Raw genomic sequence first — 27,290 nt, 5'->3', positions numbered from 1 at the left:
TATCAACTTGGGTCCCCAGGTCCCTAATTACTTCTTCTGTACTTAATGGATTTCCACCTATGTGGTAATTTGTGGGCACTTTGTTTTTGCCAAAGGGATGACTATACACTTTTTGGCATTTAGCTTAAGGCCATGGCTCTGGCACCAGTTGTCTGTTTCTATGAGGCCCTTTTGGAGGATGCTTGTGTCGGCTGGAGAGTCGATTATGGCACCCAGTTTGCAGTCATCTGCGAACTTGGTCAGCCACAGTCCTTCCGTGTTGGCCTGTACCTCCGAGAAATATATACCGAACAAGAGAGGTCCCAGGACTGAGCCTTGTGGGACACCACTTGTAACTGGTTTGGAGTCTGACATGGCTCCAGCAATTCTAACCATGTGGGTTCTGTCCTTGAGCCAGTTTGCAATCCATCTAGTGACATAGGGGTTTATATTTAAGCTGGTGAGCTTATCTATAATGCCCGAGTGGGGTATTGTATCGAAGGCTTTTGCGAGGTCCAGGTAGGCTGTGTGGACAACCTTCCCCTCGTCAATGGCCTTGGTGACTGTTTCAAAGAAATCAACCAGGTTTAAGAGGCAGGATCTGCCCTTAACAAAGCCGAACTGGGTAGGATCCAGTGTTTGTAGGTCCCCAATATCTTTATTTATGAGGTCCATGATGATCCTTTCCATAGCTTTGCAGACCAAGCTAGTCAGGCTTATGGGGCGATAGTTTCCAGGATCCGTTGAGGCACCACCTTTATGGAGAGGGACCACTGTTGCTGTACGCCACTCTTTGGGCACATATCCTGTAGTAAGGCTGAGATTGAACAGTAGTTTTATGTTTGGGTTTAGCTCTTCTTTGAGTTCATTTAGGACGCAGCCCGGGACACCATCTGGTCCCATTGATGCTGTGTTTTTTGCTTTGGAGAGGGCGGCTCTTACCTGAGCATCTGAGATGTCAGGGGCAGCACTCTGCTGGGATAGATATTTGCCCTTTGGTGGGAGGGGAGAAGTTTGCGCTGAACCTGTCAGCTAGGATGTTGGCAATGTCTGTGGGTTGGTGTATTTTTGTCATTTTGGACTAATTCTGAGCATATCTGTGAATTACCACCCAGGTTCCTAACATAACTAAAGAAAGCCTTGTGATTATCCTTAGTGTCCTGTGCAATTTTTCTCTCAAGCTGGCCTTAGACAATTTTATGTGTGCCCGTAGTTTTTGCTAATACTGATCAGTGATGCCTTCCTTTTGGGATTTTGCTTTATCATTTAGTAGCTTCCTCCTTCTATTGTATAGTTTGTTTATGGCTGGGGTCCACCAGACAGGACGTCTGCCTTTGGAGGATTGGGTCTTGGTTTTATTTGGGATCGATGATCCATGCATTCCTGAAGGTGTTCATAGAATGCGTTTATAAAGGATTCTGCGGTCTGGGCTGTATTTTCCACAGGCCCGGGGCTTTGAAGGATTCCACCTCAGTTTTGAGGAGTGTAAAATTTGCTTTAGAGAAGTTTTTCACTGTGGTTTTCTGGGCAGGGGTGGGGTCGGGATGTGAATATCCAGTGAGATTAGTTTATGGTCTGATCTTACCAGTGAGGGATACACTTCTGGTCTGGAGCATAGAGTCCCCATGTTGGTGATGATCAGGTCCAGTATGTTTTCCCTCTTGTGGGAGTGGTAACAAGTTGTTCCATAGCATTTGAGTTTATAAATTCTAGGAACCTTTGGGCTAGGGTGTTGGAGCTAGAGTAATGCTCCCAGTCTATGTTTGGGTAGTTGAAGTCGCCCAATATAATGGTGTTTGGAGAGACCTTCATATTTTCCAGTGTTCTCAGGAAGGCCGAGTGGGGTTCCTGGTTTTGGGAGGGTGGTCTGTAGCAGGCTATAAACTGGAAGGCAGTTTTACCCACTGTTAGTTGCACATGGATAGTCTCTGATGCTTCGTGCTTTGCCACCAACCTGGAGGTGTGGGTATCTTTGATGAATATCGATACTCCCTCCTTTTGTGGTTCGGTCCAAGTTTTGGGGCCGAAAAGCATGGTATGAGGTATAACCTGGTATTGCTGGGGTGCTCTCGGGAGCCCTGAACCAGGTTTCTGTTACTGCACAGATATCGATGTTCTCCATGCTAAGGAGAGTTTCGAGTGCGTGCATCTTGAGGTTTAGACTTCTGGCGTTGAGTAGCATTACTCTTAGTTTCTTATCCCTTGTGATACCTATGGAGGTGGGTTTGTCTTTTGAGCCTTGCCTAAAAAAGGCACTATGGGGGTAGCAAGAGCCTTTGCCAATATCCAAAAGCCCAGGGGTGACAGGTGCAAGCCGTCCCTAGCGAAGCATCGTGGCTTGTCGAGCATATCATCCCAAGCTGACAGGCATTGGATCCCCTTTGAATGACACCAGTACTTAAGCCAATTGTTGAAATTGATCATCTTGTCTTGGGCGACTGACGTGACCCCCGGGGTGAATTTCCTATCTCCCATCCAATCATCAAGGTTCCTTTTGAAGAGGGCCAAACAGGCGCTCTGCTTGACATGTATGGACAGTCTATTCCAGAGTCTGGGGAGTCTCTGGGTCAGGAACCTATCTCTCCAGCATGTTTTGTTCATTGTGATGACAAGGTTTAGATCCATGAGGAATTGGAATTTCTTTAAGTGTAGCATTTCCAACAGCGCTGGGTTTGACATGGCCTTGTATGTTAAGCAGAGATCGCCTCTGAGTAGACAATATGCGACAGAGTATAGGTGGAGTTTTTTTTAGATGGTCAGCATAGGGCATCTGCTTTAGGCCTGTGATTCTTTTAGTGAGGTATTTCTGTGGCCTTTCCAGTTGTTGTAGATATCTTGAGAGGTACATACCAAACAGGGCATTGTATTCTATAATGGGTCTAATGAGGGATGAGTACAATTGGACAATGACCTCCTTTTTTCTGGACAAAAAGCCCTTAGTGATGAGGTGTGCCACATAGAAGGATTTCCTGACTCTTGTGGCAATGTGGTTATCGAAGGTGAGACCACTGTCCACCTGTGTCCCTAAATCTCTTATCACACTTTCAGTGTTTAGTGTACTGCCACCTATATGGTAATTCACGGGTACTTTTTGCTCCTGGGGATCCAGCTATGAACATTACTTTGAACGAGACTGATTTATGATTGGACTTTACCAAGGAGGGTCTCACACATACGGTGGTGCAGCAATCTCCCATGTTGGTGAGTACTAGGTCAAGGACATTAGAGCCCCTTGTGAGGGTGCAGACTATCTGTTCCAGAACATCTGTCTTAAAGTCCAGGAACCTTAGGACAAGCATGTTTGTGCTTATACATGTTTCTCAGTCGATAGCTTAAGTTATGTCTCTTCTATTTTAGTAACTGGACATGATCCTGTTGTACTCTAGTATATTATTTTATGATTCTCACCCATTGTGATTAAACTTTTGTGACATTGCTGGATTTCAATACATTTTATTTACATCAATAATAAATGAAAGGGTGTTATGAAAGCAAAGAATATAAGTCATGTTGCATTTTAAATATCTGATATGCTTTGTGTACTATTGTGCATATGTCTGACATGTAGGAGAATTCTTCAACTTTTCAGTCTTGAAATGTGTAGTAAGTTACAGCAGTGGACATGCTACTGCAGGACATAAAATCTATTTTAATACAAATGAAAATATTTGAAAAATATATTACTAGTAGGAGGAAAGTCAGCTAATGTCTCAGCACCTTTATAGTTTTACAAGTTTGATAATCTGTAGAAGCTGTACAAGAGTACTTTATAGCTTACTCACAGACATAGTAATATTTTTATTCCTTTTAATATAAATGAAATACGGTGATTTGAAAAAATATGGATAGACCTTTTATGAATTAGAAGTATAATATGAGATATAAAGCATGACGTGCCTTTCCAGTGATAGTGACAGAGCTGCTCTTAACTTCAGAATCATATATACATCAGATTATCAAAACAGTGATTAAGCCTTACCCCTTCTGTCCCCTGTAGTATTCAAAATAATCATATCTTTTTCCCTAGCTTGATTTTTACACTTATCCAGCTGCTATAAAAGTTTTTGATAAAGAGCTTTTGTAGCTTCCCTCTCTAGGACAAGTATTCTGGCATCACTCCCCATTGCCATCTGGTTCAACACACTGAAATAGTCCAAATGGAGACATGATAAATCAGCAAGGAAAGGTGAGCAGTGCTACTGGATTGCATTCATCCTCAAGTCTTAGTGAGTACCTTCATGAGGTGGACCCTGTTTTTCACAAAATCTCACTAAGACAACGCTGATATATAGATGGTATTTTATAAAGCATATATCATGGACAGAAGTAGGCTAAAAAAATAAAAAAAAGATAGCTGGATGCACAAGACCCAGCATAATAAAGTGTCCAATCCTGGTAGGTGAACTAGTGCCAGGACTGGAAAAAAATGACAATGTAGAATCCTGAAGACATGGAAACATTCCTACAATGGGGCTAGGCCAGGCTCAGGGTGCTCCCCTGTTGTAGAAGGAAGTAGAAGTCCACAAAGGCCACAAAAACTGACAGGCCAAGAAGAGCCATAAAGATGATACAGTGGACTACTGAGGATAAGAAAGGACTTATGTATTGTTACTATTATGCAAGAAGCCTAGAATTTTCCAGAGGGATGATATACAAAAAGATTATGAGAGAAATTGCAGGAAAGAAAAATACTTCCACAAGAAAAACTGTCAGAAGCTTCAAATAAAAAAAATTGTGTTCATTAATACAACAGATTTATGAAAAAAAACATTATGTCGACCAAGAAACCTTGGGCCATTTGGAAAAAGAAACAACTGAGAAAGTGTGAAAATATAAAGAGCAAAATTCAGAGATTTTTGAAAGGTACAAATAGGAAATATGAACATGGGGAAAAAAAAGATCTGATATGGTACAATATTTATGCAAAGGAGAAAGCCAAATTAATTAATGTAGAAAAGCAGCCCCAAAAGTATTTGAAGAGAAATATAGACAAAGGTTTCCAGATATGGAACATTTTCATAATACAAAAAATAAGATTACAAAGAGGGAACATAGAACAGATTAGTAAAACAGAAGTTAAAAAAAATAGAAGGTGAAGTTATGGAATATTTATTTATTTATTTAATTTATTTATTTGTCATTTGTTAGCTGGGTTAGTCCAACTGAGCCAGTGGCCCGTTTTCAGAGGAGACTCAAGGGGAATATCTCCAGACAGCTATTACAAAGTTGCATAAAGAAAAACATCTGACAATGAAGTTGTATGCAAACAGCACAATAATGTTCTTTAATTTAAATGAGAACATTTGAAATTTACAAAAGGCTTGAGAATGAAGTTTACATAAACATTACAATAATGTGCATAACATGCAGTACAAAAGTTAGAATTTTTTTTAACAATAAAAAGAGAAAGAGATGCCAATGAGATAAGACACTTGCAATAGATGGGTATTAAAAGTCTGAGATGTAGTAAGGTAGGATTTAAGTGGGATCATTGCAGTGACAAGTGTTGGCATTTAAGAGAAAAGTTTTATGTTTGTATTTAAATAGATTTATGTTAGAAATTATTCGGATATTAAGGGGGAGTTTGTTCCATGCATGGGGAATACTATATTTGTAAAGAAGTTTACCAATGTTTTTGTTTGGTTTATAGGTGTCCAAAAGGAGCTAGTCAGAGTTGCAGAGAGTTCCAGAAGGGGTATAATGTGGTATTAGTGAGGATATCGCAGGACAGGAAAGGACTTTCAAGAGCAGAGTATGAGTCATTTGCAGCTGGGAGTAAAGCAGGTGCTGGGGGAAGTCAAGCCACTGAAGTTGTTTTAGTGCATGGCAGTGATGCAATTTGTAGGGTTGGTTAATAGAAAATCATGAAACACTATAGTATGATTGACAGAATTTAGCCAAAAGTGTAGATTGTAGATGTGAAAATATGGGGGAGGCATAAAGTAGACACGGAAAGAGGAAGGCCTAAAATAGTTTCTGTCTAGAGTCAGGTGGTAGCTATTTTTTGTCTCTGTAGAAATGGCCAAGTTTTTGATTGGTCTTTTTAATACAGAGCTGAATATGGGTATCACATTTTAATTGGTCATCGATAATAACACCAAGAAGTTTAGCATGTGTGTCAGGTTGTATGATGGTATTGTCAAGAGAAGAAATGGTGAAGGTTGATTTGAGGTTAGAGAGGGTTTTTGGAAAAAAAGAGTAGTAGCTTTGTTTTTATGGGAATTTAGAATTAGTTAGTTGTCAGTTAGCCATTTTTCTACAGATAGGAAGTTATGCTGAGTAGTAGAACAGGAAAGGAGTTTCAAGAGCAGAGTATGAGTTATTTGCAGCTGAGAGTAAAGCAGGTGCTGGGGGAAGTCAAGCCACTGGAGTTGTTTTAGTGCATGGCAGTGATGCGATTTGTAGGTTTTTTTTTTAAAGTGGAACCTGTGTGTTGAGAGACAGCCTTACAAGACTATCTGCAAATATATAGAGTTGAGTATATTTTTCTGTATTACTCTGTATTATAGAGCTAAATTGTTGCTTAGATATCTGCTGTCTTACTGTTCTGCAAATATACAGAGATCAGTATATATTTTTTGGTTTTATAATTTGCACTCTGATTCCTCACATCTCTGTTGAAACTGTCTTCCCCACTCCACCCCCTCATTTTGGTTTCTATAGCTTGTGTTAGGTTCTCTTAATTTGACCTGTTAATAGCAGCAGTCTGCATTTAAAGTGGAATCTGTGTGTTGAGAGACAGCCTTACAAGACTATCTGCAAATATATAGAGCTGAGTATATTTTTCTGTATTATTCTGTATTATAGAGCTAAATTGTTGCTTAGATATCTGTTGTCTTACTGTTCTGCAAATATACAGAGATCAGTATATATTTTTTGGGTTGTCTTACTGTTCTGCAAATATACAGAGATCAGTATATATTTTTTTGGGTTGTCTTACTGTTCTGCAAATATACAGAGATCAGTATATATTTTTTTGGTTTTATAATTTGCACTCTGATTCCACTTTTCCCCACCCCCTCTCCCTCTTCTTGGTTGTAGTTTAAATTTGGTGGCTTTTGCAGTGCCCGCCCCACTGTAGATTTGATCTAGGACACTCCCCCAGTCCCATCTCTTTACCGCATTCTACCTAATAAACTCTTTCTGCACTTGCTTTTAGTCCTTTTTAATTTAATTACATTTTTCAAACTGTGTGTGGACTAATATTGCTACATACTCAAGTGTGCCAGCTTGCACTGCATGTGAATTGTTTTTACTACTGTTTTTGCTGCTTTTCTGAAAAAAAAAAATAATTGTAAGCCTGTTTCCTACCTTTCCTGTAATTAGTGTTCCAGATACAGATTTGCTGTATCCAGGACTATTTGTAAGATTCTGAGCCCCCAAGCCTTTCTGTGTTGGAGGGAAGCTTTCTAGCTTATCAGTGGGAGTGGTAAGCACTAGGTAACCTGTCTACCACATGAAGAGTGGTTCTGGCCCAGAATTTGTAGTTATTGGCCATTTGGGCGGTCTTCCATCTCTCTCAACTTTCTGATTTGAAGGCCTGCATTTGCACTTGTTTCTGTCCTGTAACTCCTGGGCCCATCTCATTTGCTCACTCAAAAAAAAAAAAAAAAAAAAAATGTATCTGCTTTTACTGTATTTGTGTTTCTTCCTACTTTATTTTGCCTTTGCGTCATCCTAAAAATACCCAATTGTATTTATTACTGCTTGGTGTAACTCATTCTAAGCCTTTTAGTTTAAGCACTTGGGCATCAGACCAGTTATTTTACATTAAGAAGGTTTGTGGTCTGCACTGTAGTGGCAGAACAGGTAGCTTACATCCTTCTAAGTTGGGAACTGCTGATTGAGGGCACAGTGTCTGTTATTCTAAAAGTGTATTAATTCTGGTTTAAGCACTTGGGCTTCAGGCCAGTTATTTTACATTAAAAGGGTTCGTGGTCTGCACACTTGTGGGAGGAGAGGCTGGACACTGCCCTTCTGAGCTGGGAATTTCTGGTTAAAGGCTTATAGTGCCTGCATATTTAAACTGCTTCTTACTAAAATTGGTACACCTTGTTTGCTGTAGCATAGACTAGATCCAGGCCTGCTGAATCTAGCTTTGTTTGTATAACTCGAGCACTAATCCAGGCATTCTTTAACGTATTCAATTGTATTTATTACTGCTTGGTAGTAACTTGATTAAAGTGTAGCTATCATTCTAAGTCTTTTGGATTAAGCACTTGGGCTTCAGGCCAGTTGTTTTACATTAGGAAGGTTTGTGGCCTGCACTGTGGTGGCAGGACAGGTAGCTTACATCCTTCTAAGTTGGGAAATGCTGATTTAGGGCTCAGTGTCTGTTATTCTAAAAGTATATTAATTATGGTTTAAGCACTTGGGCTTCAGGCCAGTTGTTTACATTAAGAAGGTTTGTGGTCTGCACGGTAGTGGCAGAACAGGTAGCTTACATCCTTCAAAGTTGGGAACTGCTGATTGAGGGCTCAGTGTCTGTTATTCTAAAAGTGTATTAGTTCTGGTTTAAGCACTTGGGCTTCAGGCCAGTTATTTTACATTAAGAAGGTTCATGGTCTGCACTCTTGTGGGAGGAGAGGCTGGAATCTGCCCTTCTGAGCTGGGAATTTCTGGTTAAAGGCTTATAGTGCCTGCATATTTGAACTGTTTCTTATTGAAATTGGTACACCTTGTTTGCTGTAGCATAGACTAGATCCAGGCCTGCTGAATCTAGCTTTGTTTGTATGCTTGTTGTATGTTTGCTTGTTATTTCCCTGAAATGCTAATTCCACCTAAAACGCGGCTTTTCAGCACTTCTGTGGATCCCTAGTGATATTTGCATTGCTTACTGTGCTTATTTCCTTGTTTCACTTGAAAGAAAGTTACTGTTTGTCGTTTTTGCATTTAAGTTACCTGTAACACATTGCATTTAGGATACCTGGCACTTGCTCACTAAAGCAATTATATAAGTCAGCACTAAAAAATTAAAAGCACTACACCCTCACAAACTTCCCTTGAGTACCTTGTTCCCCATTGGCCCTTTTTTTTCAATTATAAAGGAATTCCCAATACTATTCTAGCATGTCTAAAGGTCAGTTGTCAATCTCCTCTCTGGTCCAGCTGGTGAATCTGGGAATCTTGAGGCAATGTTACAACTGTCTCATGTACACAGACAACCCTCTCCTCCTCCTCCCAACAAATTCCAACACATGTGAGAGATGCAACCATATAGCCATACTGGAGGCAAAGCTCTCTCAATTCAGTACTGGCAAAACCAGTCAGGAGGAGAAGGAAACCACACTCACTACAATTCCAGTCTCACATAGACCTACCATGACAGCAAACCAAACACATAAACACACAAAAACATACTCGGAGGCTCCAAATAAAAATCTGCCTAAGCAGCAGAGACCTCCAAAGCAGACACCCAAGCAACTGCTACCCCAAAACAAAACACGTGCAACACATAGCTCACAAAGCCAGTGTGCCGAACAGTCACAGCCCTTAAGGCTAAACAACACACCTGATACACTTGTAATAGGTGACTCTATCGTCAGGCACACTGACGTCCCGCTCACCAGGCTGAACAAGGAGAAGGTCACGGTGAGCTGCCTGTCGGGCACTAGGATCCGCCACATAACACAAGCACTCAGGTCACTCCAAGGCAAGTACAGATATGACTCAGTCATTGTCCATGCTGGTGTGAATGACCTGAGACGTACCTCACTGGACTACATGAAAAGAGACATAGAGGAGCTCTCTGAGTATGTAGCCCAGGCTGGTATGACCCTGACCTTGAGTAGCATCTTACCCTCACCAAGAATGATGCCACAATATGAAGGCAAGATGATCAATTTCAACAATTGGTTTAAGTATTGGTGTCATTCAAAGGGGATCCAATGCTTGTCAGCCTGGGATGACATGCTCGACAAGCCACGATGCTTCACTAGGGAAGGCTTGCACCTGTCACCCCTGGGCTTTCGGATATTGGCAAAGGCTCTTGCTACCCCCATAGTGCCGTTTTTAGGCAAGGCTCAAAAGACAAACCCACCTCCATAGGTATCACAAGGGATAAGAAACTAAGAGTAATGCTACTCAATGCCAGAAGTCTAAACCTCAAGATGCACACACTTGAAACTCTCCTTAGCATGGAGAACATCGATATCTGTGCAGTAACAGAAACCTGGTTCAAGGCTGCTGAGAGCACCCCAGCACTACCAGGTTATACCTCATACCATGCTTTTCGGCAACAAACCTTGGACCGAACCACAAAAGGAGGGGGAGTATCAATATTCATCAAAGATACCCACACCTCCAGGTTGGTGGCACAGCACGAAGCATCAGAGACTATCCATGTGCAACTAACAGTGGGTAAAACTTCCAGTTTATAGCCTGCTACCGACCACCCTCCCAAACCCAGGAACCCCACTCGGCTTTCCTGAGAACACTGGAAAATATGAAGGTCTCTTCAAACACCATTATATTGGGCGACTTCAACTACCCAAACATAGACTGGGAGCATTACTCTAGCTCCAACACCCTAGCCCAAAGGTTCCTAGAATTTATAAACTCAAATGCTATGGAACAACTAGTTACCACTTCCACAAGAGGGGAAAACATACTGGACCTGATCATCACCAACATGGGGACTCTATGCTCCAGACCAGAAGTGTATCCCTCACTGGTAAGATCAGATCATAAACTAATCTCAATGGATATTCACATCCCGACTCCACCCCCTGCCCTGAAAACCACAGTGAAAAACTTCTCTAAAGCAAATTTCACACTCCTCAAAACCGAGGTGGAATCCTTCAAAGCCCCCGGGCCTGTGGAAAATATGGCCCAGACCACAGAATCCTTTATAAACGCATTCTGTGAACACCTTCAGGAATGCATGGATCATGCAATCCCAAATAAAACCAAGACCCAATCCTCCAAAGGCAGAAGTCCTGTCTGGTGGACCCCAGCCATAAACAAACTATACAATAGAAGGAGGAAGCTACTACATGATAGAGCAAAATCCCAAAAAGGGAAGGCATCTCTGATCAGTATTAGCAAAAAACTATGGGCACTCATAAAATCATCTAAGGCCAGCTTCGATAGAAAAATTGTACAGGACACTAAGGATAATCACAAGGCTTTCTTTAGTTATGTTAGGAACCTGGGTGGGAATTCACAGATATGCTCAGAATTAGTACAAAATGACAAAAAATACACCAAACCCACAGACATTGCCAACATCCTAGCTGACAGGTTCAGTGCAAACTTCTCCCCCCCTCCCCACCAAAAGGACAAATATCTATCCCAGCAGAGTGCTGCCCCCCTGACATCTCAGATGCTCAGGTAAGAGCTGCCCTCACCAAAGCAAAAAACACATCAATGGGACCAGAAGTTGTCCCGGGCTGCATCCTACATGAACTCCAAGAAGAGCTAAACCCAAACTTAAAACTACTGTTCAATCTCAGCCTTACTACAGGATATGTACCCAAAGAGTGGCGTACAGCAACAGTGGTCCCTCTCCACAAAGGTGGAGCCTCAACGGATCCTGGAAACTATTGCCCCATAAGCGTGACTAGCTTGGTCTGCAAAGCTTTGGAAAGGATCATCATGGACCTCATAAATAAAGATATTGGGGACCTACAGACACTGGATCCTACCCAGTTCGGCTTTGGTAAGGGCAGATCCTGCCTCTTAAACCTGGTCGATTTCTTAGAAACAGTCACCAAGGCCACTGACGAGGGGAAGGTGGTCCACACAGCCTACCTGGACCTCGCAAAAACCTTTGATACAATACCCCACTCAGGCATTATAGATAAGCTCACCAGCTTAAATATAAACCCCTATGTCACTAGATGGGTTGCAAACTGGCTCAAGGACAGAACCCACATGGTTAGAATTGCTGGAGCCATGTCAGACTCCAAACCAGTTACAAGTGGCGTCCCACAAGGCTCAGTCCTGGGACCTCTCTTGTTCGGTATATATTTCTCGGAGGTACAGGCCAACACAGAAGGATTGTGGCTGACCAAGTTCGCAGATGACTGCAAACTGGGCACCATAATCCACTCTCCAGCCAACACAAGCATCCTCCAAAAGGGCCTCATAGAAACAGACAACTGGTGCCAGAGCCATGGCCTCAAGCTAAACGCCAAAAAGTGTATAGTCATCCCCTTTGGCAAAAACAAAGTGCCCACAAATTACCACATAAGTGGTAATCCATTAAGTACAGAAGAAGTAATTAGGGACCTGGGGACCCAAGTTGATAGCAATCTCTCATTTGACAACCACATGTCCAAAGTGGTTAGAAAAACATTTTATATAGCCCACCTAATCATGAAGGGATTCACATCTAGATCAGGAGAGGTCATCGTGCCTCTTTACTCATCCCTCATCAGGCCCATAATTGAGTACAATGCCCCTTTTGGGATGTACCTTACCGGACACCTGCAGCAACTGGAAAGACCCCAAAAGTACCTCACCAAGAGGATCAAAGGGCTCAAACTGATGCCATATGCTGCCCAGTTAAAGAAACTCCAGCTCTACTCAGTGGCATACCACCTGCTCAGAGGCGATCTGTTCCTGAAGTATAAAGCCATGTCCAACCCGGAATTAATGGACATGCTGCACCTCAGAAAATCCAAATCCCATCGAGCTACACGCTCGAGAGACTTGAACCTCAGCACTGAAATAAATAGGACATGCTGGACGGACAGATTCATAACCCAGAGGCTCCCTTCACTCTGGAATAAAATCCCAGTCCAGGTTAGGCTGGGAGATCGTAGGTTTACCCCGGGTATCACTTCTGTGTCACTGTTAGACAGAGGCACAGTATACTAACCTCGAAAAAGGGCATAGCAAAATTAATTTAAAATGGGTGGCGAAAGCCAAACACACTCTGGCTAGGCTTATAAATGCCCTAGGGCAGATAACCTAGTATGAACCTATGAACCTATGAACCTAAGAAGAGGTTAGAGAAACTGTCAGAACATGTAATAAGGGTAGTGTCATCTACATATTGCATCAGAAAGGATGCTGTGCAGGAAGTATGCAGCTGGTTTGTGAAAATATTAAAGAGTAGTGGGCCAAGAATTGAACCTTGAGGTACCCCAGTTTGGACTGGTAAGCAAGGGGAGCAGGTAGCCTGCCATCTTACTGATTGTTGTTTATTAGTGAGATAGCTAGTGAACCATATAATAGTAGAGGGAGATAAGTTGAGTTGTGATAGTTTATCAAGAAGTTTGCAGTGTAATATGGTATTGAATGCTTTAGAAAGGTCAAGAAAGAGGCAAGAAACCAGTAAATGTTTGTCCATGGCTTCGTCAACAGTTTGAGTAAAGGACAGTAGGGCAGTAGATGTACTATGATGGGGTCTGAAGCCATGTTCTGTAGGAGTTAGGCAGTTATTATCTAGAAGGTACTTATTAAGCTGTCTGTGAATGGATTTTTCAAGGAGTTCAGATAGCAGAGAGAGGATAGCAAAAGGTCTGTAGTTTAATGGTTCATTGCTGTTGCCTCTCTTATGTAATGGAGTGATAAAGAATGATTTCCATATATCTGGAATGATGGATTCTTGAATCAAACTGTTGATCAGGATAGAAATTAGGTAGGCTATTGAGTGAGCGGTTAGTTTAAGAAAGGGGGGGTTGTCATAAGAGGGGAAACATGGCTTTAGCTTAAGCAGGAGAGATTTGATGTAAGATGTCGGGATTGGTTCAAATGTGAAAGAGGGAGTATTGGTGAAATGTAGAGTGGGGGTGTATGTTTATTGCTCTGTCCATTGTGGGTGAGTTTGTGAATAGATTCAATAAAGTATGAATTTAGAAGAGTGGCAATGTCAAGGGGGGGTTTTGTTGGGGTAGGGGTTGGGGGTAGAAGGTTTGCCTGGGTGTAAGATCGTATTAATAGTGTGCCAGAATTTTTTGGGGTTAGACTTATGGGTGAGTTAGGCATTGGAGTAGAATTTTTTTCTTATCTGTATTGAAGTATTTTTTAGCCAGATTACGTAGTTGTTTATAGGCTTGGAGAAAAGGTGATTTAGTTTTATTCCATTGTTTTCAGGTGCGGTCTCTTTTTTATAAGAGTGAGTATATATATTGAGAGCCAGGACGTGTGGGTTGTTTTGATTCTTACTTTTCTGAGTGGTGCTAGGGTGTCAAGAATGGAGAGAAAACTGCAATTGAAATGAAGGACAGCATCATTTAGAAGAATGTGTTTCAGAATTGACCAGTCTATACAATTTAGCATGTGATTAAAGGTCTCACTGTTAAAAGTGGAGAGATTGTGACAATCTTTATAGGGATGGTATTTAGGTAGCTGAACAGAATGCCTAAGAACTCAGATAGGAAGGTGGTCACTAAGGGAGTCTGGTAGGGTAGTAGGGTTTTGATACAGGTTACAATCAGTTGTTAGGATCCAGTCAAGAGTAGAGCAACTATTATTATTTTTATTGAATCTATTAGGTGTAGTAAGTAGCTGATGAAAGCCATGTAGGTTGATGGTGAGACATGGGCTGCTTATAGATAGTTTTTGCAAGTTAATGTTAACATCTCCTAAAACAGAATGGTTTAATAGCTGATATTGAGTGATAGCCATAAGAGTATGGATTCGAGGTTGGGAATGTTATTACCTGGTGGGATATAGATAGCAGCTAAGGCAAATTTCTTTTGTGGGTTAAGGTGACAGCTTATGTTAAATAGTTTGGCAGGGTGGAAATTTAGATGGGTTATGGGTAGGAGGGATAGACTGACATGTTCAGAGTACATAATGGTGACACACCACCATTCATAGCCAACCTGTCTTGCCAGTAGATATAGTAATGGGGGGAGATTTTAGAGCTTGAGATGTGGGGCTTTAACCATGTTTCAGGTAGGGTTATGATGTGTAGGGAATGGATAGTAATCCAGCAGTGTAGTTCTGTGGTTTTATTTTTGAGGCTCTGTATGTTAATTGAGTATATATTAAGGTGTTTTTTATTGGGGGGGGGCTGTTGAAACTGGTGGCTGTTGGGATGTTGGAGGAAGTTGTAGGAAAAGCAATACCTGGATTGGGGTGGATATCCCCATCAGTTAGAAGTGTGTTTGGAAGCAGGGGTGGTTTGGACTGGTACTGGTAGTGGTTGAGACACAAGTATTTTAGCTTTAGCTTAGGTGGTAAGGGAGTGTGTGGTAAGGCTTTGTCTTTGTGAAGTTGGGTAGGGGAGATGTTGAATACAGATGGTGAGATAGAGCATGCGTAGGATGATTCTTTTAGTTGAATGGAGAGTGTAGTAGTAGTTGGAGGTTGGAATTGGTGGAGTTGTGATTGGTAGGAGGTGAGTGAAATAAAGAAGTAAAGTAAAGGGGTTAGGAGGTAGATTATAGCCATGGTATAAGTTAGAGTTGTAAAAAATAGCAGTAATCTGATTAGGTGTAGTGTAAAGGGAAAAAGGTGAGGCTTTGTGAGGTCAGGAAGCAGGGATAGGGAAATTGGATGAGGTGGGCTGGGTTTTATATTTGAGTAGATAGTAGAAATTAAATGAAAGCAGGAGTGAGTGGGAATCGGGATAGGGTAGAGTAGGGGAGCACGGAGAGCCTGAGTGCAGTGAGGGCAGATGGAGCAGGATTACACCCTGTTTGAGGACTGGAAAGTTTGCCTAAGAAAAGCAATTAGTGAGAGTACACCATATGTAGAAGTTTTATGCTGGTTACTACTCTACAATGGAGGCTTTTCTTTTTTACATTTGTATTCCCCTTTGCTCTGTGTCTGCTGCACACTGTATAGCTAAAGATAAAATTAGCTTGAGTCTTTGCACTTTTGTTTGGTGTTTGATTAGTGAAGAATAAGTATTGTAGGGTAGGGACTGAAGGCTATGCCTCTACTGAAAGGGGCTCAATACCCTAACATAACAGAGCAGGTAAGTGAAGCAAAATGTATTAACAGTGAAATGGTTGAAAAGGCTGGGGGGGCTAAGTGGAAGATTTGCAGTTATCACCGGTGGGGTATGTGCTCTAGCTGATTGTAACAGATTTTAACAAGGTATAACAGTATTCATAAAAGCAGGCATTAACACTGCCCTTAAGTGGGAACAGCAGGGTTCCCAAAGTTATAGCAGGGGCTGATGTCTTTATTTTTTGATGATTATTGGTTAGAGTTTCCTTTGGTTTTAGCTGGAGTGAGAGGAGTCCTTGCTTGCACAAGTAGGGGGGGCCTGAGGTGACTAGGTGTTCAATGGTGACTGCCCTACACTGGCAACAACAGGGTTCCTGGAGTTATAGGTGGGACTGCAGTCTTTATTTTTTGATTATTGGTTAGAGTTTCCCTTCCTTTTAGCTGGAGTGAGAGGAGTTCTCATTCCCACAAGTGGGGGAGGGGGGCCTGAGGCGACCAAATGCTCAGTGGCAACTGCCCTTAAGTGGCAACAGCAGGGTTCCTGGAGTTATAACTGGGGCTGTAGTCTTTATTTTTGATGATTATTGGTTAGAGTTTCCTTTGCTTTTAGCTGGAGTGAGAGGAGTCCTCACACACAAAAGTAGGGGGGGGGGACCTGAGGCAACCAAATGCTCAGTGGTGTAGAGACACTACACTGGGAGGGCTTTCAGCTGCAGTACCTGCTAAGTGAAAGATTTAGTGTAGAAAGTTTAACACAGTGTGATGGAACAATAAGTTCCCCAAATAAGGAGAAACAGGAAGATCAGGAGACATCTGAAGAAGAAATATGGACATGGAAAAGAAAAGAGATTTAATAGGGTGTAATATTTATGCAAAGGAGAAAGCACAACTAATCAATACAATAAGAGCAACACCAACAAAGAGAAGTTGGCATAATGCTTAGGGTGCTGGATTTGATTCTGACATCGGGTAATTGGTTAGGTTTAAAATGGCTCACAAGGGCAATTAGCCTAGTACTAATCTATGAACCTATATTTGAAGAGAAATATAGGTAAAGGCATCCAGATAGGGAACATTTTAAATACAAAAATAAGAAGACAAAGAGGAAAAGTAGAAAAGACTCAAATAATTTGAAGTTTGATAAAATAAATGAAGACAGTATTTAGGATTATCCACAGAGATTCATGTGATATAACAGAAATAAATAGGAATGTGCAGCTAAATTAATAACAGATAAAGTTTTACCACAAAAACAAAGGGTAGTAAGGTAAAAGAAAAGGAAAAATCAAATGCCATCATGGAAATATCAAATAGAGAAAACTACAAAGCAATTAAGACAGGATGTGTCACTATTAGAAGAGTATAGAAGAGGAACCAGATCAACAAAAATATTCAGAAAGATAGACGTGATAAAAGCAATGCACAGTATCAGAACAGATCAGGATCTATCGTGCACTATCGCAAATAATAAAATCAAAATATCAGCACAAGCAGAAAAATGTAGAAGATATGCAAATAAATATAAAGGAAAAAGTAAAAAATAAGCAATTTAATGATGACCCAAACATTTTATAGAAAATTGGGATACAAGACAAAAGGGACTGAAACAGCACCAGAAAAGAAAGAAATAGATACATTTTCTAAAAATATCTATGAAGACCACATGGAACATAACGAATATGCTAAATGGACAGAAGAAGTAAAAGAAAGAATAAAAAGTTCAAAAGTACATTATATGCAATTGGATGAAGTAACGGCCAGAGAGATCGAAACAAAGTTAAGAAAACCTCCTACCTGGAAAAGCCCAGTCACAGATGGAGTACCTAACTTCTGGTTAAAAGTATTAATATCTTTGCATGAATATTTAGTTATGAGTAAGAACTATGTATATGCACAGTCTGAACAAACACCATCCTGGCTAACAACAGGAAAAACAACACTCCTATTATGAGCGAACCTGCAAGCTATACTAAAAACTATAGACCAATAACTTGCCTTCTCACAACTATACACTGGAATTATGCCGAGAGTTTATAGTCATTTAGAAGAAAACTCAATCATGGCAATAGAACAAAGGGGCAATAAAAGAAAGTAATATGGAACAAAGGATCAATTGATGTTAAATAAGTCATAATGGAGAACTGTAAAAAGAGGAATAATCTAAGTGTGGTATGGATAGACTACAAAAAAGCAGTTGACAGTGCCCCACGTTCATGGATAAAAAAGTGTTTAAAAATGTAAGATATATCCTACACTGATCGACCTCATCACAGTGACCAGGAAACAGTGGTGGACCACTTTACAGTTAAGCCATGATAAAGTACAGTTACCTGTTGAACATGCAGCAAGTGTGTGCAGTGATATAAGAGTGCAGTATTTGCCATAAAACAAAGATAAATATTGCTATAATTAGACTATTTACTTTCATCTGCACTACTATACTGTGATTAATACTCTATAAACTGTTTATTTTTTGGTTGTTAATGTTGTGGTATTGCACAATTGCCTATTGCTCTCTAAACTGTATTTTAATTTTTTTGCATTTTAAAGTTGTGGAACTTTACAACTGTTCACTATTGTCTACCATTTTTTATTTCTTTTTTCTCAGCCTCAAGCCAGCTGTGTCCCATAGCATTCATGGCACCTATCCTGTGGCAAATAACAGCACTAACATAAGTAAAGCCAGTGAGACTTCAACAAAGGCATTAGCAGCTTTTTTCCTGTAATCCTTAATGTACTGAGCATAAATACATGAGCCAGCAGCAGGGATTTCAGTACCCTCCCCCACAGGCAGTAGCATTGTGATTTCTACCCTTCAAGTCTGTAAAAACACTCCACACTAAACTGTAATTCTAGCCCTTCCATTCTCTAAAGATATATCCATCTGTTTTTTTCTATGTGATATATCCCCACTACCCTCCCAGTCTGTCACTGAGTCAACATTAGCTGACCCAATCACTTACAGCCCTCAGACATTTCAGTCCCCCCCCCCAGGCAGAAACATTCTGGTTTCTACCCTTCAAGTCTGTAAAACACTCCACATTAAACTGTAGTACTAAACTGTAATACTATCCCTTCCAGTCTCTAAAGAAACATTTACCCATCTGCTTTTTTTTTCTTCTATGTGATATATCCCCACTACTCTCTCAGTCTGTCTCTGTGTCAGCAATAGCTGACTCACTCACTCACAGCCCTCAGACAAGGTAATTTCTTAGGGCATCCAACTAGTCAAAATAAAAGGGCTCTCACTACTTTTTAAAGTAAAAAAAAAAAATCATTAGTAATAAAAGAAGTATGAGCATTATAGATGTGACTACAGAGCAACTGACAGTTTATTTTTTAATTGCACATACCTTGATTGGTTCATCCTGCTCCGTTCGCCCATCAAGCTCACTACACTCCCCTCCCTTCCCTGCCACTAATTCCCACCCATCTCTGCATACTCTAAATTTGTAGGTAACCTCCTTTACAAAGACCCTCCCTCCCTTCATCCTCCCATTATCCAATAATACCATCCCTCAGCATGCAACTACACATTCCCTCCCACTTCCTAAGTCCTATTCTCTTTCATCACACCACACCCTCATATTTCCTTCCAATTATAGTAGAAGAACTTAGCTTTCCCTTCTGACTACTCTGGTTTACATATTCTCACTTCTCAACACCATCTACTAACTAAATGCACTATGCACACCCCCATTCCTGTCACTCATATATACTCTCTTATCAGCACATTTACTCTTTTCATCCTACTATCTACTACACCCCTATATATCCCTTAACAAAATCTACTCCTCTATTAACAATTTATTTTTCCTCAGCCCTTAGAAGTCACTCATACAAGATAGCAGCATACTACTTTACCTAATTTTAACAGCCATCCTACTTTTCCCCTCTGGATTGTCATCCTATCACACTGTCCTACTATACACTCCAACATCACCCACTCTTACCCACACTGTATCGCCCTACTATTTAAGTCCTCATTTCCCTGTCTCCCCCTCCCTCTTTAATTTCTCCTACATTCAGCTTCATAAACTAAAACATTTCAACATTCCTCTCCACTCTCCCAAACATAGACTCAAACCCACTGCCTACTACATTACTTTTTTACCAAAAAAAAAAAAAACACTATTTCCTACTGCACTTTTTCCAGATGGGGACATCCACCCCAATTGCGGTCCATCCTCTTCCACTAAAACTACCAGCACTGCCAAATCCACAAGGTACCAACCCCTCTCCTCTCCACCTAAATATGTGTCACTCTGTTCTATCAACCTAGAAAGTCTTCCAAACAAAGTAACAAAATTTCATGCTTGGATTGCCCACCACTCTCCCCACATCTTAACTCTCTCAGAAACTTGGCTAAAACCACATATTACAAATTCCAAAATTCCACCTCACAGATATAACATCTTCCAGCAGGATGGACTTTCTAAAAAAGGGGGAGGTGTCACCATTCTATGCTCAGAACAACTTAACCTCTCACTCCCAGACTTTTCCTCAGCAGAACTTATTTCTTAACTGTCATCTCAACTCTCATAAAAAATGTCCATAGTGTCTATCTACATACCCCCTGTCAACAACATTCTAATCCTTGAAAATATCTTATCTTGGTTCTCCCAAAATATATCTTATGAAACAATCATACTAGGTGATGTTAATATTGATTGGAATAAGCTCACCCCAACCCCCCTAGTTCCTCTATTAACCTGTTTGGCTTCAGTCAACTTATTTCTTCTCCCACTCGTATACACAAAAATTCTAGCTCCATACTTGATTGGATCATAACTTCCAACCCCTATCAATATCACAATCCCACCACCTTGCCGGACTCAATAAGTGACCACCTGCCTATCTCAATACTAAGGCTATCTTCTCAAACCCCTAAAACCTCTATAGACAGTATGGTAATCTGTCCAAATTCAATACAGAAACTTTTACCTACCAACTCTCCCTGATCAACTGGTCTCACCTGTATACCCTTCCTCTAAATTATGCCATTCTTGAATTTAACATAATTTTCCTAAACATACTGAATGCCCTTGCTCCCATTAGGAAAATTAGGATCAAACCACATCCCACCCCTTGGCTCTCCAAAGATACCCTTTCCACCATGAACCTTAGAGACAATACCTGGAAACAATGGTCTAAGTCAAAATCTCCTTCTCTCCTCCTTAACTATAAAGAACTCAGAAGCATCACTAAAAAACGTATTATTCAGAACAAAATAAAATTCTATCAAGAAGCCCAATCCACCCAGTTTTCTAATCCAAATAAATTCTGGCAAACTATGAGCAGTATTACTCCATCCTGGTAAACCCTCCACCCCAACCACTTCCCTGACAAAACCCATTCTGAAACTGCCACTCTTCTAAATAACCACTTTATAGACTCTATCAGAAAACTAACCCTCCCAGATTACAGTCAAAAACTACCTGTAACCCCCCTCAACCAACCAGCCCCAATCAGCCTTCTCTCCAAAACCTGTTTATACTGCCTATATCAAATCCGTTCTGCTAAAACTGAAACCTTGATCACCCTCTGTTGACAATCTACCCCCACAGTTTCTTAAACTTGCTGCCAACTCTATAGCATATCCCATCTCAATTCTTATTAACCATTCCATCAAAGAATCCTCAGTCCCTGAGATCTGGAAGTTCTTCTATACTATTCCACCTCACAAGGGAGGTAGGTCTACCGAACCTACCAATTACCATCCAATATACGTCATTTCCCCTCTCTCAAAAATTCTTGAGAAATGCATTCATAGGCATCTTATATCCTATTTACTTCATGAAAACCTTCTTACACCCTCTCAACATGGATTTAGACCTCGCCACAGTAAATACACAGCCCTGATATTTTTTACCTGGACTGTAACAGAAGCAAGAGACCACAATAAACTCATATCATGTGTGTTCCTCGACCTCTATAAAACTTTCAACACCATGTCTCACCATAAAAAACTCTTCTCTAAACTATCTGAATTAAACCTCTCCACCTCCACTATTCTCTGGTTCTCCAGCTATCTAAACAACCAACAACAGTTTGTTAAATGGCAGACTTCCTACTCACCCTTCTTATCTATCCAAACTGGTGCCCCCCCCCCCTCAAGGATCCTTGGCCGCCTGCTCTTTAATATTTTCACTAACAATTTTCACTCTGTCTTTACCTCATCTTCACTAATCCAAAAAGAGGATGATTCTACACTTATCACCCTCTCTGACAACCCCATTGACCTACACTCTTTCCCACAGACGTCCTTTAATATCATCGAACACTGGTTAACTGACAACTAATCCTTAACTCAAAGAAAACCAAACTCCTTCTTTTTCCTCCCAAAATCTTTATCCCATCTTAAAACATCTTTTAGTCTCTTTTCTCTTGACAACACCAATATATATGCAGACTCTACTACAAAACTTCTAGGAATCACTATTGATGACCAACTGAAATTTGACCATCACATTAAACAGTCCATCAAAAAGACCAATCAAAAACTAGGTTTGCTGTACAGACAAAAAATTCTTAACTAACACCACTAGGACCTCCTTGCCAAGCCTATTTCCTCCACTGCCTACTCTATGCTTCCTCTATATTCATACATATCCAAGCAAATATCCTAACCACAGAAGAGCAAACTTACAACCAGATAGCCAGATTTACCTGTAATCTCCCCTACAAATCCCATCACTGTCTCGCACTAAAAAACTTCAGTGGTGGAGTTCCCACAACTACTCCAACTTTCACATTCTCTTTTCTGCAGACCTGAAAAGCGTCCCTCCCTGTCCACCCTCCTATCCTTCCTATCCCTCTACAAACCTGCACAATCTCTCTATAGCACTGAACAAGCACTATTGAACATCTACTAGTCCAACAAAACTATTGGCAGGTTACTTTGTAAATGCTGGATATCTCAAACCTGGAACAAACTCCCATCTAACATACGACATATGCAATCTTCGCTCCTCTTCAAAAAAGAACTGAAAAAATGCCTAGCCAACTCTCCCTCCTGCAACTGCCACCACCCCACCTAATCTGCCACTACCCACACCAGAACTATTCCCTTCATATATTATATATACATGCAATCCTGTGAATCCATAGCTACACCACTGAGCACGCTTAAAAGCTAATCTTTCCTCCTAACATTGCCCCCCCCCATTTTACTTCTTATTTCCCTGGTCACCCCAACTCTTTCCTCTTCATTTCCTTTTCTCCACTCTATCTATCTTTACCACCTCTCCTTCCACTCCACCCACTGTATCTGACACAACTGCCATTCTTTGCTATTCTCTACCTCTTTAATTATTCTTCAATCTTCTCTGCACTCCACTTACTATTCTATTTTGTTCCACCAACTCTACCTCTATCATTTTGTTGTTGTACATGCACAAAATGCATACTTTTAATGATTTATTGTGCATGCACAAAATGCATGCTTTTAATGATTTCTACAAGGCATTTATGTGTTACTCACATGTCTGTTTATCTTGCCATTTTTAATGTTTCTAAACTTGTAATCTAACTTGGTATGGTTATGATATACGTGTATTATTTTTTGGCATCATCTTTTTTATCATGTGTTTGTGGAGCTTTGGTCCTCAGGTCTCCACTGAAAATGGGCCCCCAGCCCAGTGGACTAACCCAGTTATTCCAGGAATAAACATTCAAAGGAGGATATTCCAGGTTGACTTTCTGCCACCACTGATCTTTTGCCTTGCCCTTAACCCATTAAACTTTCTGCTTAACAGATTAGGTCATGGCTATAATTTGGCTCCTAGAAAGCAACACAGTATAAAGACATCTCGGATAGGATTCAAGAAGCCTCCGTGTAAGAGTTACAAGGCTTACACGGAGGCTGCAGTTAAACGGTGTGACGTCAGCATGCCATGCATATGCATGAGGGCATGCTGAATCACACCTAAGTTTAACACGATCCATGTAAGACAGAGTAGGGGGTGTGTCCATAGGGCGAGCCCTGCAAACGGACACGCCCCCAGAAGAGTAAAAGTCCCGAAAGTAAACCCCCATGACAGAGTCCGTGTAAATGTGAATAAACACAACACAACACATGCCCCCACAGACTATGAATATAAAATGTAAAAATGAACATCTTATATATTTTTTATAAGTTTTAAAGATGTTTGCCCATGATTGCGCTCATTTGCGCGGGCGTGCCCGTCGCTTAGCCACAGTTAGCAGTAAGTGGAAAAGCATATAAGAACTAAATATGCAAAGTAAGCCAAGAAGCAATAGCGTAGCAGTAGAGATGTTGGCTGAAGAGGAGGCAGTCATGGTTCGAGCCCTCACAACATCAATTTTTATTTGTAGTGAAATAAGCACGAAACAATTCCCTGACATATATGCACATGTATAAAATTATTTCTGTGTAAAATGTAATGAAATGGGCCATGTATTATGAAGAAATGTGTGAAAAAAAAATGTCAGAAGTGCCCATAGCTGAGCTACACTCTAACAAGCTGAGTATATCTGCCCGTAGGTGAGCAGTGGTTTAACAGGTGTAAAATGAGTGCCCGTAGGTGAGCAGTGGTTTAACAGGTGTAAAATGAGTGCCTGGGGTTGAGCAGAGTTCTAACATGCTGAAACTGTGTGCCCATAGCTGAGCTGAGCGTAATATGCGTGCTGACAGCCAAACAATGCGTAAACCAGAGTGATCCTTTTGCGCGGAGCTGCGCACCGCGCCAACAAGCTAACCGATGGGCAACGTTGAGCAAGCTGTATCAAAACTGCCTTTACACAGACACACCTCCTTGCCTGTGTAGACAGTCATAAAATATAAAAAGCAATGGCCAGGCTCGAACTCAGGATACCATGCACCATAGTCAAAGTACTGAACCACTAAGCCATGACAGTTGCTCTTAGAAATGCAGTAATAGCATATATATAGGAATGAATGGAAAGCGGAGCATGACAAAGCAGGTTTTGTGAAGCTGATACAATTCCAAAATGGCCAATCACAGATAAGTGCGGGAAAAATGGCATATATAAGCCCCATAGGCGGGAATACACAGCATAACCGATTGTGGAACCGACTTGCAGTCAGGATGGCAGGTGTAGGAGAGGGTAGTTGCTTCCGAGCACAGAGGTGGGGCATTAAGGAGTCCAAATATATGGTTTGGCTCCTCGTCCATGATCATGAGGTCCAACTCATGCAGGGCCAGGTCCTGTGGGGAGCATATAGGGCTGAGGTGTGGGTCCGGTTGGCACATGATCTCACCAGTGCCACAGGAATACCAAGGACTGGGGAACAGGTCCGTCACCACCATGCGGACCTGAAGAGATGGAAGCAGGACCAACTGAACCGTTGGATCCAGGAGGCCTGGCAAATGCCCAACGCCCCACTGCTGAGTAAGTTACATGTAATTATTTATGTAAGAAATTAACCTAGCTGATATGGAGATGTGTATTCCAATATTACTTCATTTATATTGCAGCTGCAGGTGTCCGTTCAGCGAATCGTCGAGCCTATGCCAATAGGCTGGTGCGGTTGCACCACCAAGCAGGTCAGTAATTCTCTCCCTGTAACTGTAAAAAAATATAAGTATGACAGCTTGCAAAAGAGTGCAGTGTAGTTACTTATTAATAAAATGTGCAAGTAACAGTGTAAGAGAGTTTGCAAGTATTGTTTGATTACAAAAGTGTGATGCAGCCTGTAATCCAAAATAAAAATGAAACAAGTCTGAAATAAAGATGTCCCACCTGTAATATAATAGTACATAACCTGCAGCAGGCTGAAAAGTACAGCTACAGAAGCTGAGTAAAACACATGTGTGAAATATATCCCTGTTTAAATTCTGAAACATGACACAAGTGAGACTGTTGGAAAGGATTGTTATAACTAAAAGTAAAACATGTCAATAAAGCCTAGAATTAAGTACCATCCTGAATTGTAAAAATAAAACAAGTGAGAGTGTGAGAAAGAGGTATGAATCCACCAATAAAGTAGTAATAACTCCTGAATAAAGTATACTGCAGTCAGTACAGAATGAAATGAATGTGACAGGCAGAACCAAACAGCAACATGTGTTGAAAAAAGTACTGAAGCTGGAATGTGTGTCCCAAAATCTGGATATGTTGCTCTCAGTTTGCAATATGCAGATAGTATGGCTGTATGAAATACCAAACATCCACAGATGTCTATAGCCATATAAAGCAAATGTAGCAGGATGATGTAGCTGAACAGAGCCAGATATGAATGTGTATGAATAAATATGAAATGTATATTGATGTAGCAGTAACATTCCTATCACCAACCTGAATAAGTTGTCACATAGGAAACTGTAGTCAGACCTGTAGTGTGTATATATCTGCAGCTAGTAGAAATGTACAGCATATGTATAGGTATTTGAAGTTGTTAATTAAATATTTTTTCACCCTACCCTATAACCACAAATAATCCATTCCATGTGAAATGGGTATGTGTATTCACAATTAACACCCCTGGAAAAGTGTCCTGTTGGTTCATACATATTTGCATGTACATTGATGCATGTGCCCTGTTCATACATCCAAACCTGATGGCCTGTTGCCATCACTCAACCCTGCATGTTGTTGGAATGTGTACTGTTGTTCAAATTATGCATGTGTTATGCTTGCTGTTCAACGGCTTGAATTTATGGGTGTTTGGTTAATGGGAATACTAATGCATGCTGTTACAACTAATTGTGAATGGTATTGCATGTTACTAACCCAAACTGTCACTAAATAATGCAAAACATAGGATGACAGGGAAGGCGGATTCCAGTGGATCCACCTCTCCCACCTCAGCTGGCGAGTGCACCTGGCAGTAGTGCCCAGGCTGGACCCTCCTCCGGTGGCCCTGTGCCACCTGTGGGTGGAAGCACTGCAGGGGATGGGGCTCATCCCCCCTCTGCAAGCGTGGCTGGAGGAGAACATCCACTCACCCTCCGTAGTGTCCGGACTGTGGTGCGTAGGGAGATCCGGCATGCTGTGCTTGGGCCCCTACGCCAGCTTGAGGCATGGGTGGCACAACTCACGGATGTGCCTGCTGCCCGGCCTGCACAACCCCGTCCTGGGCAGTGAAGGCACAGTGGCAACTGCCCATGGGTGGGGATCTCAGTTCCACTGTTGCCATCTGTGGGCTCATGGGCTCGAGATATCCAAACATCCGTCCCCGTCAATTGTGTAACCCCCCCACATGTGTCATACACCACCCCTGTATGCATCTTGTTTGTCTTGTCTGTTAACCTCCCCTACCTACCTCCCCAGCTATACCGACTTCCTGTACCTGACTGTACCCACAAAAAAATTACGCCCCATACATAGCTGCTCATTTTGCACACATGTCTGCCTGACATGTAAACTGGCAATTACAATTGGCTGTACAACAAATATTATTGTTGTCCTCACACCTCTCTCAGGGGTGGAAGGTTTCAAATTTCACATCAAATTACAATCATATGCACAGCTGT

The sequence above is a fragment of the Protopterus annectens genome, chromosome 6.part0 (assembly GCF_019279795.1).
Source record: "Protopterus annectens isolate FY-2018-M chromosome 6.part0, PAN1.0, whole genome shotgun sequence".
NCBI classification, from domain to species: domain Eukaryota; kingdom Metazoa; phylum Chordata; order Ceratodontiformes; family Protopteridae; genus Protopterus; species Protopterus annectens.
Note: the sequence above shows the minus strand (reverse complement) of the source record.